At 39.7% G+C, this 16,533-nt stretch overlaps 1 long non-coding RNA gene across 4 annotated transcripts in view; it reads left to right on the forward strand.

The window, feature by feature from the left end:
• The window catches only part of LOC140627570 (uncharacterized), a 42,222-nt gene continuing 25,689 nt past the window's right edge, over positions 1–16,533 (forward strand). For 3 of the 4 annotated variants that reach the window (XR_012026244.1, XR_012026242.1, XR_012026241.1), the window contains exon 1: positions 1–344. This is a non-coding gene — a long non-coding RNA (uncharacterized lncRNA). Of the gene's footprint in view, positions 345–7,808; positions 8,025–15,432; positions 15,526–16,533 lie in introns of all 4 variants that reach the window. The other variant, XR_012026243.1, reaches the window with a different exon arrangement.

The following is a 16,533-nucleotide window of genomic DNA, read 5'->3' on the forward strand; positions in this document are numbered from 1 at the left end:
GTTCTGAACCCAAGATGACTGGTGTCTTTACAGGAAGAGGAGAGACAGATGCAGAGAGGAGACTCCCATGTGGTAAAGGAGACACAGGGAACTTGTAGTGGCAGAGGCAGAGATTGGAGGGAAGCACCGGGGAGCCCAAGGAAACTAGGAGAGAAGGAAGGAAGGATGGTCTCCCGATGCTCCCAGGAAGCCCAGCCCAGACATCTGCAGTGTAGACACAGACTCCACAATGTGACAGAATGTGTTTCTATTGCTGCCAGCTACCCCGTTTGTGACCATTTGTTACGGCAGCCCCAGGAAATGAGTGCGGTCTATTTTTACCTGTATCTTGAGTCTTCGTCTGGGTGAGTATCTGTCCCTGTATCTCTACACCTCACGCTTAAATCTTGGTCCTCATTTCCACTCTCTGACTTATCGCCTGTCTGGCTGGTGGCTTTTCTTTTCCCTACCTTTGATTTTTATTCTCTGTTTACCCCATGCTTGTCAAGACACAGAGTCTGCGTGGGATGGTGCAAAGCACTTGGGTCACAGCTACAGAACCCTGTGCTTTTTATTTCACATTTGGCTCCTACGTTAGGCATGACATGAAGCCCTACCCCGACTTTCTGTTTTATTCTATCTGCTTCCTGCTTTTTTATTTGTGTATAATTAATAGACAGCATTGTATTTATTTCAGGTGCACAATATAATGATTCAACCATTCTACACATTACTGAGTGCTCATCACAATGAGTCCCCGCCTTCATCCCCATAATCCTCTTCTTATTTCACCCACTCCTTTACCCACCTCCCCTCTGGCAACTATCACTTTGTTCTCTGTATTTAAAAGTCTGGGGTGTTTTGGTCTGTTTTTTCTTTGTTTTGTTAGTTTCTTAAATTACACACGAGTGGAATCATATGGTATTCATCCTTCTCCAATGGATTTATTTTGCTTAGTGTAATACCCTCTAGTTCCATCCACATCATTGCAAATGGCAAGATGTCATTATTTTTGATGTCTGAGTAATATTCCATTGTGTATATATACCACATCATCTGTATCCATTCTTCCGATAGATGGATACTTGGATCTATCCTTACTTTCTTGCTCAGATGTTGTAGGGATACCATGGATGGGTAGTCTCTGAGAAAACACATTCCGATTGATAAAGCATAAGGTCATCCTGACTGTCACAATGCATGCACACATTTATATATGCCATGGGGAATTAATGAATAATTGACATTTTTTTCTGATCTTGATACATCTGTCTATAAACCAAAATAAAAGCTTAATTTTGTATATTCAGGCATGCTTAATATCTTTTCACTGTGCCCATTCTTTGGTAGACCTGAAAAGCATTTTCTTACTGGTAATATAATGTGTTGCTTTACTTTTGTCTCTTCTATCTGCTCTAAATTTCAGAGCAGATCTCTATGAGCAAATCACAGCATTGTGCAAATTATGACCATAATTTTCCTCTCACTCAGAGAGCCTATGAAACTGGCACTCATTCATTTTCATCTCCAGGGGACACTTGCAAACAAGCTGGTGATACCAGTCTGCTTGATGAAGGTGTTGCACTTGGTTTTTAGATGTAGCATTATCCCAATACAGTGAATTTATGAAGAAGAGTTTCTTGTCATTTTCTTTGACCTGATGAGACCTGCATCATATTCCTTTCATCTGGGTCAATAGCACTATAAGTATAATCTCTCGTCCTTATGATACAGACTCTATTCGCTCCATGTTTCAGATGGGCTTATCCATTTCTCCCCCATCTCCTACAAAGCTGCATACATTTCCAGCAAAGCCAGAAACTTATCCCATTGGAAAATCTCATTGAAAATGTGGGAAAAAGGCAATGGACACATCAGTAAAATAATACAGTGGGCTAAAAAAAAATCAGAAAAGCAGATGGCAATAACAGCATTGCAAATGGAGACAAAAGCTTTCTCAATACCTCTGCTTGCTTGCTAGTTCAGGAGCTATTGTTTTTTTTTTTAATTTTTTTTTTTTTTTTTATCTATGATAGTCACAGAGAGAGGGAGAGAAAGAGAGACAGGCAGAGGGAGAAGCAGGCTCCATGCACCGGGAGCCCGACGTGGGACTCGATCCCGGGTCTCCAGGATCGCACCCTGGGCCAAAGGCAGGCGCCAAACCGCTGCGCCACCCAGGGATCCCAGGAGCTATTGTTTTGAACATCAGCAGAGAACACTCTGCACTCCAAAATCTCACAGGTCCCACCAAAGGAAAGCGAGAACCTGCAAAGGCTGAGGCTTACTCTGGGAAGTTCTATTTTATTAAGATAAGAGAATATATGTCTAACACTCATGCACCAAGGGACAGTCAGAGGCTTAAAATAAGGAATTACTTGGGGCAATGCAACTCAGTGACTTCTATGCAGACAGAGCATCCATACCATTCCCTGGCTGTGACATTGAACCCACAGCTCTGTCTCTCCGTTGTCCCTGATGGTACCTCCTTCTGCAACCAGACACTGTTCTTGCAAATCCCTGCAGACCACCAAAGTCATCACCTGGATTGAAAACTTGAGTTTTCCAAATGGCTCAAAGCACTTATAGATGCTCTAGCTAAGGCACCAAGGGAAACCCTACCTTTGTTCCTTTGAATGTTCCTTTGAATGTTCTCCACGATTATCTTCATTTTTTATTTCACTCAAAACGATGGATTGATTTCCCATGAAGAAAGTCATCAGGGAATGGTCATCTTTGGGTTAAAGGGGAAGTCTCACTAATTTTAACCAAGATATAAGAACAAAGCACCTTGTAGTAAATGCACAGAGGCAAGTATGTGTGGGTAGCCCATGAATATTTATTAAATAAAGGTCTGGCATTCGTTAGCTTATAATATATAACAGCAGCAATGTCCCCAATGGCCAAACTACAGAAAGAGCCCAGATGTCCATTGATAGATGAATGGATAAAGATGATGTGATGTGTATAGACAATGGACTCTTACTCAGCCATCAAGAAGAATGAAGTAAAAAAAAAAAAAAAAAGAAGAAGAAGAAGAATGAAGTCTTGCCATTTGCAATGATGTGTTAAAAGTAGATGGTGTTATGCTAATTGAAATAAGTCAATCAGAGAAAGACAATTATCATATGGTCTCACTCATATGCAGAATTTAAGAAACAAAACGTAAATATAGGGGAAAAGAAGGAAAAATAAATAAAATAAGCCAAAATTAGAGAGGGAGACAAACCATAAGACATGCTTAACTCTGGGAAACAAACTGAGGCTCGCTGGAGGGGAGGTAGGATAGGGGGATGGGGTAACTGGGTGATGGACATTGAAGAGGGCACATGATGAAATGAGCATTGGATGTTATATAACACTGATGAATCACTAAATTCTACCCGTGAAACTAATAATATACTATATGTTGACTAAATGAACTTAAATAAAATCTTAAAAAAATATATGTATTACACACACACCGCATATATACCTTTACATATATTACATTTATATTTACATATATGTGTGCTCTGTGTCTACATATATGCTTATAAATATATAAAATTTGGTTTAGGTATTCTAGTATCCCGATATTCTGAATTTTATGTATATGTAAATAATACATCTATTTATATGAAAAACACATAAATACATTTATAGTATTATGTGTTTATAACACATGTATGATAAATACACCTAAGCATGAACTATTATATAATGTACAACATAATGTGTATATATTATATATGTCATTTTCATAATATAATGTATTGCTAGAACTCTTGAGGTACAGCAGACTCAAAAGATCAGGAGATGAGTGCCATGGACCAAATAGTTTGAGACTCACAGTTCCCAAGAGGAGGGGATGCACCACACCATGAGGGCGCCACGGGGAAGCCCCAGGGCCTTCGGGAGGCAGACGAGGAGGGAAAACGTGGACAGGGGCCTTTACTGTGGCCTCCACAGGAAGGAACAGGTGAGCAGGCATAGGACTGACTGGCTTGAATAATGTCCTTGGGCTCTGGGCTACAGGGGCTGCCTCTGGTTATCGGGTACCTAGCCCTGGAGAGAGTAGGACAGGAGCGTGGTGCCCTCCAGTGTGAGAGGCCCATAGAGGAGGGTTGGGGTGTGGATCTCACGCTGGTTGGCTTGTATTTGAAAACTGTGAGCTGGGAGCTAGTTACCTACCATCTTTAGTGACTGTAGGGATGCACTGGTCCTGGGAGAGGGGATTCCTTTAGGGATAGCAAAGCCCCAGAGATCAAAGCATGCTTAATTTACCATCTCCTTTCACCTTCTTCCTCCCTCCCTCTCCTCTTTCTTTTTTCTTTTTTTAGGATCTATTTATTTATTTATTTATTTACCCCACCGCATGCTCCTTCTTCTTCCTCTTTTCCCTCCTCACCCTCCTCCTCTTCTTCTCTTCTTTTTTTCTATCTCTTTCTCCCCCCACCCTTGGCACCACACTGTCTAAGCCTTAACTATACAGGATCGTTGCTGTCACAGAGCCAACAGACGTGGCCTCTCATGGTGTTTTGTATTATTATATTCTAAATGCCCCACCAAAATGAGTACTCATTTCCCTTAGGCTTAAACGGATAAATCTGTTCTTTTCTTTTCTAAACAGGAAGGCACTACTTCAGTGTAGCTATTCCCATTCAACCTCCAACCGGTTCTCAGATAATTATAACGAGACCAACTGTAATGTGGGTGTATATCCCCTTGTCCTCGGAGGCTTTGGATACCACTTTGAGCTCTTGTAGGAGTTTGAGGGATGTCCAAAGACTTCGTTTTAAGCAAGGTGGCCTTGTCCATTATGACCAGCAAACCCACTGACACATCCATGCTTGGGTTGGGGGAAATGGTTACTGTTAGAGCAAAAGGAGGGCGTGTACATACATTCTCATAAAATAAGATGTCATCTTTCCAAATTGGCCATGAGAACATTATTAGTAAGTGTCAAGTCTGCCAGAGATGGATGCCAGGGGTCAGCAGACTGTGGCCACGTACCAAGTCCAGCTTGACATCTGGTTTTGTAGCAGTGTTTATTGAGAAATCACTATGGCCAGCTCTTTATTGCCTATGGCTGTGTGGGCATGAACACAGTACAAGTGAGTATTTGTAAGAGAGACCTTATGGTCCTCAAAACCTAAAAAGCTTATTATGTTGACCTTTTACAGAAAAAAAAAAAATTCTTTCCTTGTTCTAGATCTAAGCAGAGTGTGAATAAATTAAAAACTAGGTGCAGAGGGAATGTATAATAGCTGTTGTAGACGGTGGCACTGGATTGTACCCTGTTGTACGCATTTTCCTATTTTCTTTAGAAGAGGTTGACTGAGGTGAGGCAGCCATGGATGAATGACGGAGTCTTCCCCGTCCATACGTTGTGATCCTCCCCATGAATGTACTGCTGGGTTCGTCTGCTTGAGCCACACACTTCCTCAACTGAAACTTAGGTTTCCTTTCTTTAGAATTCATTGAGACCTAATGTAGACATATGGGTTAAAAAAAAAAAAAGATAATTAAACTAATATCATAATAATCAGTAATTGTATATATTTTTAAATATCTGACGTAATTTATAGTTTCACATCAAAGAGAAGCTATATTGTTTCATTGCAGCCTTAAATTCTTCAGATATTTTACTTAATTTAATTTAATTTTATTTTATTTTTACTTAACTGGGCTCCATGCTGCAGCCCAACTGAGCCATCTAGTCACCCCCAGATAGTTTATTGTAAAAGGGCACATTCTGTCCAAAAGTGCTGTGGTTGAGATGAGATCCAAGTGCCCTTCAAAGTCATGACTGAAGAGAATGAAGGAAAGAGTCCCATATGTTCATATAATTCTGGCAATAATCCAATATGTACATATAGTTCTTGCAAGGCACATTGAAATCTGTGGAGATATTTTTAAAGGATGTTTCAAGTGTTGTATTTATGTGGGATTATATGCAGTGGGTGGAATCTTATGTATGGAATTCATCCTTTAACTAGTTCTCTAACTAACATCAATGTAGACACTGACAATTTATAACCATGTACGCTTGGTGGTTAACATATTGTACAGCTCAGATATAGAGAATTTCCATCTTTGCAGGAAGTTCTGTAAGAAAACTACTAGTCTAGGGGTGCCTGGGTGGCTGAGCACCCAACTCCTGGTTTCAGCTCAGGTCATGATCTGAGTCCAGGGTGGGTCTCTGTGCCCAGTGGGGAGTCTGCTTGAGATTCTCTCTCCCTTTCTCTCAGCCGCCTTAACTCACTCTCTCTCTCTCTCAAAATTAATCAATTAATTATAATTTTTAAAAAAGAAAGTGCCAATCTAAAGGATCCAGACAAAAGGAATGAATTGTTTCTATAAGGCAAATCATTGATAATTTTCAATATCATCACATCTCTTTCTAAACTAAGAATAATTGTTTCAGAATGCATTTTTCAAATTCCATTATAGTTTACATAATCACACAATTTACAAAATATATTCGGGAGCATAGCTGAACTAAGATCAAGATTTTCTTTATCTGAGAACTGGTTCTCTTTCATTTTTTTTTTTTTCCAGAGTCAGTGTTTCAATATCCATCTTGTATATCTAGAGACTTCATTTGAATCTAGCAAAAGCGCTCAAAAGATGACCTTTTCATGCAAGATCAGTTAAATGTGGTGGCATTATCATATTGTATGTTTTATTATTTCTATGTTCGTCAGTTTAATGCAGAGTGAAAAACGATGCCTATCTTTTTTTTCCCCTAAAACTCAATAAAGTGTTATTAAGTAGGCCCTGGAAGGCATTTATTAAACCTCTATAAGCCAAGGTACTGGGGCAGTCAATAGCCTGGTTATTGGTTTCTAGGGTCTAACTTCATATTTCAGAACTAACTTAATTCGTATGTTCCATGGACTTGATTTTCAAGGGAAAGTATCACATTTCACACACAAAAAATGGAGACATCTTTCAGAGATAAGTGGCCATTTTTCATGCATTTTGAGTAAGTGTTAGTCATCTAAGAATCAACAAACTGCTTCAGAATCGAACACAATAGACTCAGTGAGTGACTCACGGCCAAATTCCCTAAGGATTGTCAACCTCACTTGAGGATAATATAAAATGAAAATGCCCTTTTTTTCCTCGCCTCCCACTTTGTTACATTTCCTAGAAGCGTGTTCCTCACCGACTCACCTGGCGGAGTCTTTTCAACAAATTTTAACTGCCTTTCCATTACGCAAGATTTATCTCCTTGGGAATAAGAAAGGAGACAAAAAAGCTAGGGAAAAAGAAACACAATTATTAACACTTAATCAGAGCAAGGAGCGAGGGCCTTTCAGTTAAATCATTGAGTTGACTACATGAAGAACCTCATGTCCCCTCAATGCTATCAATTATTACAATATTATTCAAACAAAATGAAGACTATCTTCAAGAAATGCTTAAAAGCATTTATGGTGAAGTCTATGGCTTATTGAAATATATATGGCGTCACATTTTTAGCAAACCGCTTTTTGCAGATTCTCGCCTTGTTTCTATTTCAGATTCTACTTGGTAAATTGGGATTTGGAGGGGCATGCGGTATAGTCCCTTTTGTACTGGAACATATGTAATTCATCTTCCTTTTTGCTGTTAGAAATCAAATCATTAGCAACCATTCAGCATCTTTATTACTGTAATGTTAAATATTATTTTTAAGAGGCAATTGGTCCCAAATTTAATTATACTCTGTTTGATGAAATGTTAAAATTTATCTTCCCCTCTCTGTTTTTTTCCTTCTCCCCCCTTCTCTTCCTCCTCCCCTCCCTTCTTCTCTCCTTTTTCTCCTCCTCTTCCTTCTCCTTCTTCTCTCCTCCCCACATAAGTAATCTTCACAAATATCATCTGTAATCCATGAGACTTGCCACTGTTCCTAAGGACGATTGTTAACCATGGTGTTACTGATCCAGTGGAAAGTACATTTTATAGAAACTTACCAGGGGTATTTTGCGACACTGAAATTTGATGTCTATTGTCTCAATGTGGAATGTTAAACCCAGCGATTGGTGCTGATGAGCGAATGTGAACCAATGAGCCATCAGGTAAGTTTCCTCCTACCATATTCATCATGCTCTGAGCCATGTTGGTTACCACTGAACCTTTATCTCTGAGGGCAGTTGCATGACTAGTTGATTTTTAAAAAAATATACATTAGCATCTATCTGGGTGGTTCAACTGGTTAAGCAACCAACTCTTGACTTCAGCTCAGGTTGTAATCTCAGGGTCATGAGATGGAGCCCTGCATCCAGCCCCATGTCAGGCTCTGCATGCAGTGGCGAGTCTGCTTGAGATTCTCTCTCAAATACATAAATAAAATCTTAAAAAAAAAATCAAATGCCTACTATCCAAATTCACAGCTGACATTCTCTTCTTAGTCCAATGGCTGGCTGGCTTAATCCTCTGTATATATAAAAATTAACATTTCAGAATAGCTATTATTATTTGCATCACACAAATACTAATTCAGCTCAATATCCTAATTATGTCAATTTGCTTATATCTCTAAATTAATTATGTAACATAGGATCTAGGATAAAAATGATATTTCATCAACTTATTTATTTTACTCATGAGTAAGGAAGCAGCTTTAATGTGAATAAGCAATGCATATGCTGATTATAAGTTTTCTAACCAAAAGTACATGGAAATGATTAGGTGCTTGTGAAATATTCTAATGACATATAAAGAAGGGTGACATATTGGTAGACTTATAGTATACCTTGTGGATTTTCATTCTTTGCTTGCGTTTAATCTTGCTAGTAATATAACTTGAACACGGTTAGGTTTTTCTCTATCCTTTTTTTAAGTGTAAATATACAGAACAGTCTTTTGATGTATATAATGAGAAAATATTTATATGTATCACCATGCATTTATTACAGTAAACTCTTTCTTCTAACCTGATGCCATCTACATACAGAACACATTTTTGTCAATATGGCAATTTGCTCAGGAGATTCTAACAACACAGGCTTGTTAACAAGATAAAAGGGTCCATGAAAAAATAAATAAATAAAATTTTAAAAATAAATAAATTAAATAAAAGGGTCCATGATCCATGATACCCAAAGGAATTATGGAGCCATGTTAAAAGAAACAGTACTTGAATTTGAGAAAGAAATTACTCACTAGATTTAAACATCATGGTGAAAAAAAAAGTGGGGGACAGTGGATCTGAAATATTCAAATCCCACAGACTCTACAATGGAAGAGAATATTTCACATGGAGACTTGAATAGGGAAGTTAGCATATGAATCTGCCTCAGTTATGTCTCCTCTGCTAGATTTAAAACCAGTGGAGCCATTCTGAATCTTTGGAAGGCAAAATTTAGGTTTTCCTGGAATATTGAGCTTGGCTGCTATTGAGGTGTTCCATCAGCAGTTGAGATATGACCATTTTAAGGAATACTTGAGATGATAGGGATCGCTATATGACTGCCCCCTCACCTCAACACTTTATTATCTGCTATTTAAGAAAAATGTCACCAGCCTTCAGATGCTTCAGGGGAACCTTGATAGGAAGGACGTTTTCCTCAGTCGCATGCCACCAATGCTCTTCCACCTTCCTGGAACACCACACACTTAAATAATGGTTATACTGACTCACAGGATCCAAGAGGAAGCTCAAAATGCCCAACATTACATGCCCGTATGTGAACGTCAGCCAACTAAAAATGCCTGGGCAGATATAATTATTTGGGGATGGTTGGGATGAGGAGCATCCATCATTCCTGGTACAGATGAATTTCATCCTGTGAGCACAAGCAGAAGATGACCATGGCCGGTGGGGGAGTGGAGGGTGAGCAGGTAGCAAAGCACGAGGAGCTTTGAAGCAGGTGCCACTCTGGGATACGTAGGGTGGATGGAAAGGTTTATTTTTTCAGGGAGCATCCGAGGGGATGTGAGCTGTCAGTGGCCGGCTCACCAAATGGGCTGCTGTTTGAACGTTTTATGGGCATGCTGCAAGCCTACAGCTGAGAGGGACGTTGAGAGACATGAGTGTACATAAGAAAGAGACAATAGATTTGAGATTTGTTTGCATCATAACCCAGACATCTGTAGCACAAGTGAAAATTCTGGTGGAGTACCAGATGCTGTCACCAGGGAGCAGGGAAGGGATTGGCTTGGTCCAAAGGACAGATTCCGTTCTTTATTCTTCTAGGAGCCTGTTCCAAATTCATCTGTTGGCTTTGTTGGCTTCAAACAACTGAGGGGGAGTCCCTCAAACATTTGAGTCCTTATGGCCTCTGTGAGGACTGCCTGCCCAAAGGATGACAGGAAGGACCAACGTGGGGACAAGAGAAGGGGTTTGCTTTTGTTTCCCACATATGAACAACTGTGGACACCATTTTTAAGGCACATTGAGAACCTCCCTGGTTCTTTCCTCACCACCTGTTAATTCACAACCACCTTCAATCCTGCACACACGTACACACACACACACACAAATACCCATGGACACCATCTACCCTATCAACTCCTCAGCCTGTGCTTTCGTGACCCACACAGTTCAACGTTGGGGAACCCAGAGCCTCAAAATATCAAGATGTAAAGTAATGTCTCTGTCTGCATTTTCTTTTCCTTTAAGTGTAAGATGGAAATTCGCAGCCACCTGATGGACTTGTCCTTACACCCAATCAGCCATGGCCTTAATTTTCCACACCTGGACGTTTCCTTCCTTCTAGGATTGCCATCACGTCTTAAGCTCTTGCCTGGAAGTCATCATGAAATGCACTCCAGTTGTCCTTTCTCAAAAATACTGATCCCTCTCATTTGGCGTCACTCCCTCAAAATTCTGTATTCTCCTTTAACATCAGTTTGCCAAAAAAACAAAAAACAAAAACAAACAAAAAAAAAAACATCAGTTTGCCCCTGCAAGGCAATTCCGAAAATTTAGGTTATAATTCATTTATTTCCCCGCCCAATCGTTACAAAGATATTTGATTGTATGTCTCTGTTATTTTAGTTATAACAGTAATGTTGTCCCATGATAGAAAATTTTAAAATAAATGTATTTTACTCACTATTCATCTTACGGATACTTCTCTTTAGGCTCTTAACTTATGCAACCTGACGATGTCTCCTTGTCTTTCCGCAACCCCACACCTCCAGCCCTGTCTCCTTTTCTGTACTTTGTTTCCACTCATGATGTTATCATCCTAAGACATTCCCCATGCTGTTACAATATACCTCCTCCTCATTTATATTGCTAGGCTTCATGTTGTTATAAAAGCTTGCAGGAATTAGATTATTTGCAACATTTTGACATAATAAGAAATTATCTCAAAACACATTTGAACTACAGATTGTTCAGTATTTTCGAGGAGATATTTAGTGTACTTTCTCGGTAATTGAATTGCCAGATCAGAGTGCATAAATCATTTCCTGGCTTTTCATTCAGATTAACAGACTGCTTTCCACAAATCTACGCTACCTTTACAAAGTCATGAATGTGGTAGGAAGAGTTGCACAATATTCAAGCCAGGCAGGGACAATGCAATCTAAAATTAATACAAGAAATAGAGCAACATGTTAACATTGAATATACTTATTATTAGCAAGGCCGGATTTCTTTTCCCCCTCAAGAACTCAATGATTGTCAATTTGTTGAACAATATTGTCCATTTTCTCTACAGATTAAATTCTTGATATCTTAGTATTTTCTCCCAACAGTATTTCAATATGCTATTTAGATGATAATTTTGTCACATACCCGTTTCCAGTGTTTTTTTTAACCTATCATTCACTTCGTGTATTTCACTTTTGCATTTTTAAATTATGAAATATTTCAAGGTCCAAAATCCGGTAGCCTGCGTTTAGCACATATGAATGCTTTACCCTATAGTTATTTAATATCCCCTCCCCCGCCCTTTAAAAATAATAGGTTTTATTCAGATGAAATTGACATAGGGCACATATTTAAAGTCTGCTAATTGGTTAGTGTTGAAAGATGTGTGTGTGTGTGTGTGTGTGTAATCATCACTATAGTCAAGATTACAAACATTGCCATCACCCTCAGAAATTTACATTGGCGCCTCTAACCCCACCTCCGACCCTTCCTGGTCCCTATCACCACCCCCTGCCCAGGCAAACAGTAATCTTCCTGGCACAGAGATTTGTCTACATTTCCTACAAACGTACATAAATGGGACCCTAAGGTATTTACTCTGGGTTTTTGTGTTTGGTCTGACTTTTTCACTTAACACAAATATTTTTATCCATATTTTTACATGTATCAATAGTGCTTTGCTTCCCGTTTCTGAGCAGCAATCCATCATATACCATACTTCATCTATTTCCCTGGATGGATATTTGGTTGTTTCCAGTCAGCAACAGCGACGAAGAATCTATGAGCATTTGCTTGCACGCCTTGGTAGACACACATGCTTTGGTTTCTCTGGGAATAAATATTACAAGTAAAAGTCAGTGTCATAGAATCATTGTCGCATGGTACGTGTACATTTAACTTTATAACAACTGTCGAACTGTTTTCCAAATTGGTTACACTATTTAATAGTCCCATCCACAACTACTAGTATTTTAGTTTTAATCGTATTCAGCAAATCACTGACACGCTGAGCCTGTTTTCATGTGATTATTTGCCATGCATGCATCTTACTTAGTGAAGTGTCTGTCCAAATCTCTTCCCATTATTTTAAAAAAAATTAGATTGTTTGTTTTCTATTAATCTGTTTTGAGAGTTCTCTGTGTATTCCAGTTGCAAGTTCTTTATTGGCTATACGATTTCTTTCTGTTGCTTGTCTTCTCAATGTCTTAACGGCATCTTTTGAAGAGCAGGTACTTTCAAATTTCAAAGCTCTACTTATGATATTTTACAGATTGCAATTTTGGTGTCTTGTCTAAGAAATCACTGGCTGACCCTAGGTTGCATTTGTGTCCATTAGAAATTTGATACATTTAGATTTTCAATCACAATTTATATTCAAGCTTATGGTTCATTTTGAGTTAACTCTTCAATGTGATACAAGGTCCTGCCCTGAGCTTTAATAAAATCACCTTTTTTGCACTAAAAATGTCTCAAGAATCCTTTCTTGGCTGTCAGCTTTGAACCCTAATGACTTTCCTACATCATCAATGATAGCATGCTCTCTTGATCATGATAGCTTTAAAATAAGACTTAAAATCAGGTAATACATGTTCTCCGACTTCATTCGTGTTTTTGAAAGTTGTTTTGACCAGTCTCAGTGTTTAAAATTTTCCATTCAACTTGTCAAGTTCAACTTGGCATTTTCTACCCAATGAGCCTACTGGAAATTTAGGTGGGATGTTTTTGAATGTATAGATCAATGAGAAGATAATTGACATCTTAACAATACTGATTCTTCTGACTCTTACTATTCTAAGTTTCTCAGGAATGGTTTGGGTTGACCATGTACAGGGCTCTACACTCTTCAGTCAGGTTTGGCCCATGCATTCTGTATTTTTGATGGTACAGTAAAAAGCGTTTCTTGGTAAATGGTATTTAATTCCAATAGCCAGTATACAGAAAAATGATTGATTTTTGTACCCTGATTATGTCTTGGGCAATCTTTTGGATTGGATGTCAAACATTGTGAAGTTGACCTTGTTGGGTGCTGGGTATTTTTATATTCCCATGGATATCTTTGGCCTTTGTTCTGGGACACATATACATATCACACACACACACACCACACAGTTTGTTTCTTTCACATCTTGCTAATTAGGATTTGTTAGTCTGGACCACAGTGGTTGTCAGGCCCAGACAAACCCTCTCCTACTGATGCAAAATCCTCTGGGCAGCTCATCTGCTACCACCATGCTTCATGAAGTTTCCTAGGGTGGTTGGTTGGAACAGCAGCTGTTCCTGGTCCTGGGCAATCTCTAGGAAACATTCCCTCTCACCTCTGCTGGTTTGTTTCCTGGCTGATGTAGGAAAGATGTGGGGGTTCGAAGCCGATGGCCAAGAAAGAATTCTTGAGATGATTTTGGTGTAAAAATCTGATCTTATTAAAGCATGGGGACAGGATTCACGGGCAGAGAGCTGCATGGGGGTCATGAAGGGTGGCCCATTATATGCTTTCAAGTTGGGAGGGGATTTGATTTAGCATGAGTCTCAAGGAATTTTGGAAGCAAGGTTTCCAGGACCTTCAAAGGGCTAGCTATTGTTGGGAAAAGGTCATTATTACCGTCTAATTAAACCTGAGCCATGACACCCTTCAGATGTATATAGAGGAAGGTCATATGCATGGAGGATGATTGCCAACTGTTATCTTGGGGGACAGAGATAAAGAAAGTTTCCAAAGGAATTTTTAGATGTTAATGTAGACTCCCAGGATCATAAAGGTCAGGCTAAGATGGCCTTTTCCCTTTAGCAAAGTATTAACATCAAGGCAGCTGAGTTCTTAGAGGAAGGTCCCTCTGCCTGTTTCAAGGACTGGCCACTGGGCTGTAGGTAGTAAGGAGATTTAGGCATCTTTCTTCTGCCTTTGTTTCCCACATTACCGGCCTCAGGTTGTTTTGTGGAGATCCTACTGTATTTTTCAGGTGGTTAGTTCCCGGGCTTTGAGCAGCCCGAGTAGTGGTCTCTTCATCTAAATGCCCTGGTATTTACTCAACTGGGAGTGTGGGAGGACTCTCTGCAGCTCTCCATTCTTCTGTCTGGGCAAAGAGCTCTCTTCTATGATACTCTGTCCTAAGAACCCTACCTACTTTGGTCTCCTGAGATTCGGAGCGTTTTCTGGTTTCTACCTGGCTTCTCTCCCCCTACCTCAGGACTCTCAAGGCAGTTAGGGAGCTGGGGCAATGCTGGGTGTCAGCTAATTTGTCTTGTATCTCTCAAAGGTCACTGCTCTTTGTTTCCTGCTGGCCACTTCACTTGAAAGCCTTCCTTCAATTTCTTCCATGTCTCATGAAGGATGCTCAAGCAGGTCTCTTAGTCCATTGTGGCCAGCAACTCGTTTTTATTTTTTTTTATTTTTTTATTTTTTTGCTGGTGTCTTTGAGTTTTATTGGGAAAGGCTGTCCATTGTGCAACTCGTTTTTAAATCCTTATTTTTAATTTAAAATGTGATACTTTTCTGTAGTGGTCCCATTTCTCTACACATACTTTTTAAAAAAAAATATTTTATTTATTTATTCATAAGAGACACACAGAGAGAGGCAGAGACACAGGCAGAGGGAGAAGCAGGCTCCATGCCGGGAGCCCGATGTCGGGCTCTATCTCAGGACACCAGGATCCTGACCTGAGCCAAAGGCAGATGCTCAACCTCTGAGCCGCCCAGGTGCCCCTCTACAGATACTTTTATAGAGGATTTAAAAATACTCATTTTTACATGCGGTGAATGTGATTGTTTTCAGTCTCCTCACTGGGGCCACATCAGACTTAGAGATACTGATATTTTCACGTTTTATTTGCTCACTTTCTTGAAGGGTTTTATTAACTCTCCTAGTTTTTATTTTTCTGTTTAGGTTCATGCCTGATTGCACCCTAGCTTATATGTGATTGCTCATCTCTGGGGATTGCCCACCTCTGCCCCCCGAAAAAGAACCAGGCCATCAAATGTGAGTTCTCTTCTATGTTGAAAATCACTTTGGCATTTTATAACGTCTCCCTCTCTCCAGCTATCCGATAAATGCCACTCCTAGTTGGTGCAATACCGGTAGCACATTAAAATATCGATATTATTGCTTCTATCCCTTAAGCTGAAAAGACCCACAGACACTGTAAATGCAGCATGAATGAGATTTTCACACACTATCCATCCAGACTGCGCTTTCAATTAACTGCCTTTCTGAACCAGAGATACACCAGAACCCCATTTCCAGTGGAACAATATTTTACTGATCCCATTCAATTAAGGTGTTAGACTGTCTACGCTTACTAAAGTCCATTGACCCATTCTCACTAGTCTACAATTTCAACCAAAAAGGAAAGGAAAGAACTTTACTGTTGGTGAGTTATCCAAGACTGAATTACACGACCACACGTATCAAATTGAGATGGATGCAAAAGGAAGAGTTATATTTCAGGAAACCTAATTCAACACAAAGTCTTCTGTAATCTTTTCCCATCCCGCGTAGGGATAGATTGCATCAGTTTACCATAAGCCTGGGACAATATATTTTTAACCATCTCCCCTGGTCTGACGATCTTTAAAGGACTCATGCAAATATCGGCCTGGGCTGCTTTTGAAAGCCAAGCCACCTAACAAAGTGAGCTTTAATTAAAGGATTAAGTCGTTAACAAATGAAGAGTGTTTATCTGCAGAAGGGCTTCAAAGCCTATTTTCATGAAGATGAGCGTTCTTTCTCTTGCAGCTGTCTTAGCCTTGGGGCCAATCCGCAGCCGAGGGTGGGCAGGAGTCCAGAGGGGTGGGAGGAGATGCTGAGGCTGCAGGCAAGGTTTCCTGCAGGTGCTCACTCAGAGCGCAATTTAGTCTCAGTCTGAAATGCTTGTGGAGAAAGGAGGTCACTTCCTTCCCTTACGGACCATTGCGTCTCCTCTGATTTCACATGTGTTTGCATATAATCACGTGTTCAATTAGCAAAGGGATGTTCTCCGCTCTAATA

This window comes from Canis lupus, chromosome X (genome assembly GCF_048164855.1).
Source record: "Canis lupus baileyi chromosome X, mCanLup2.hap1, whole genome shotgun sequence".
Taxonomy (NCBI): Eukaryota; Metazoa; Chordata; class Mammalia; order Carnivora; family Canidae; genus Canis; species Canis lupus.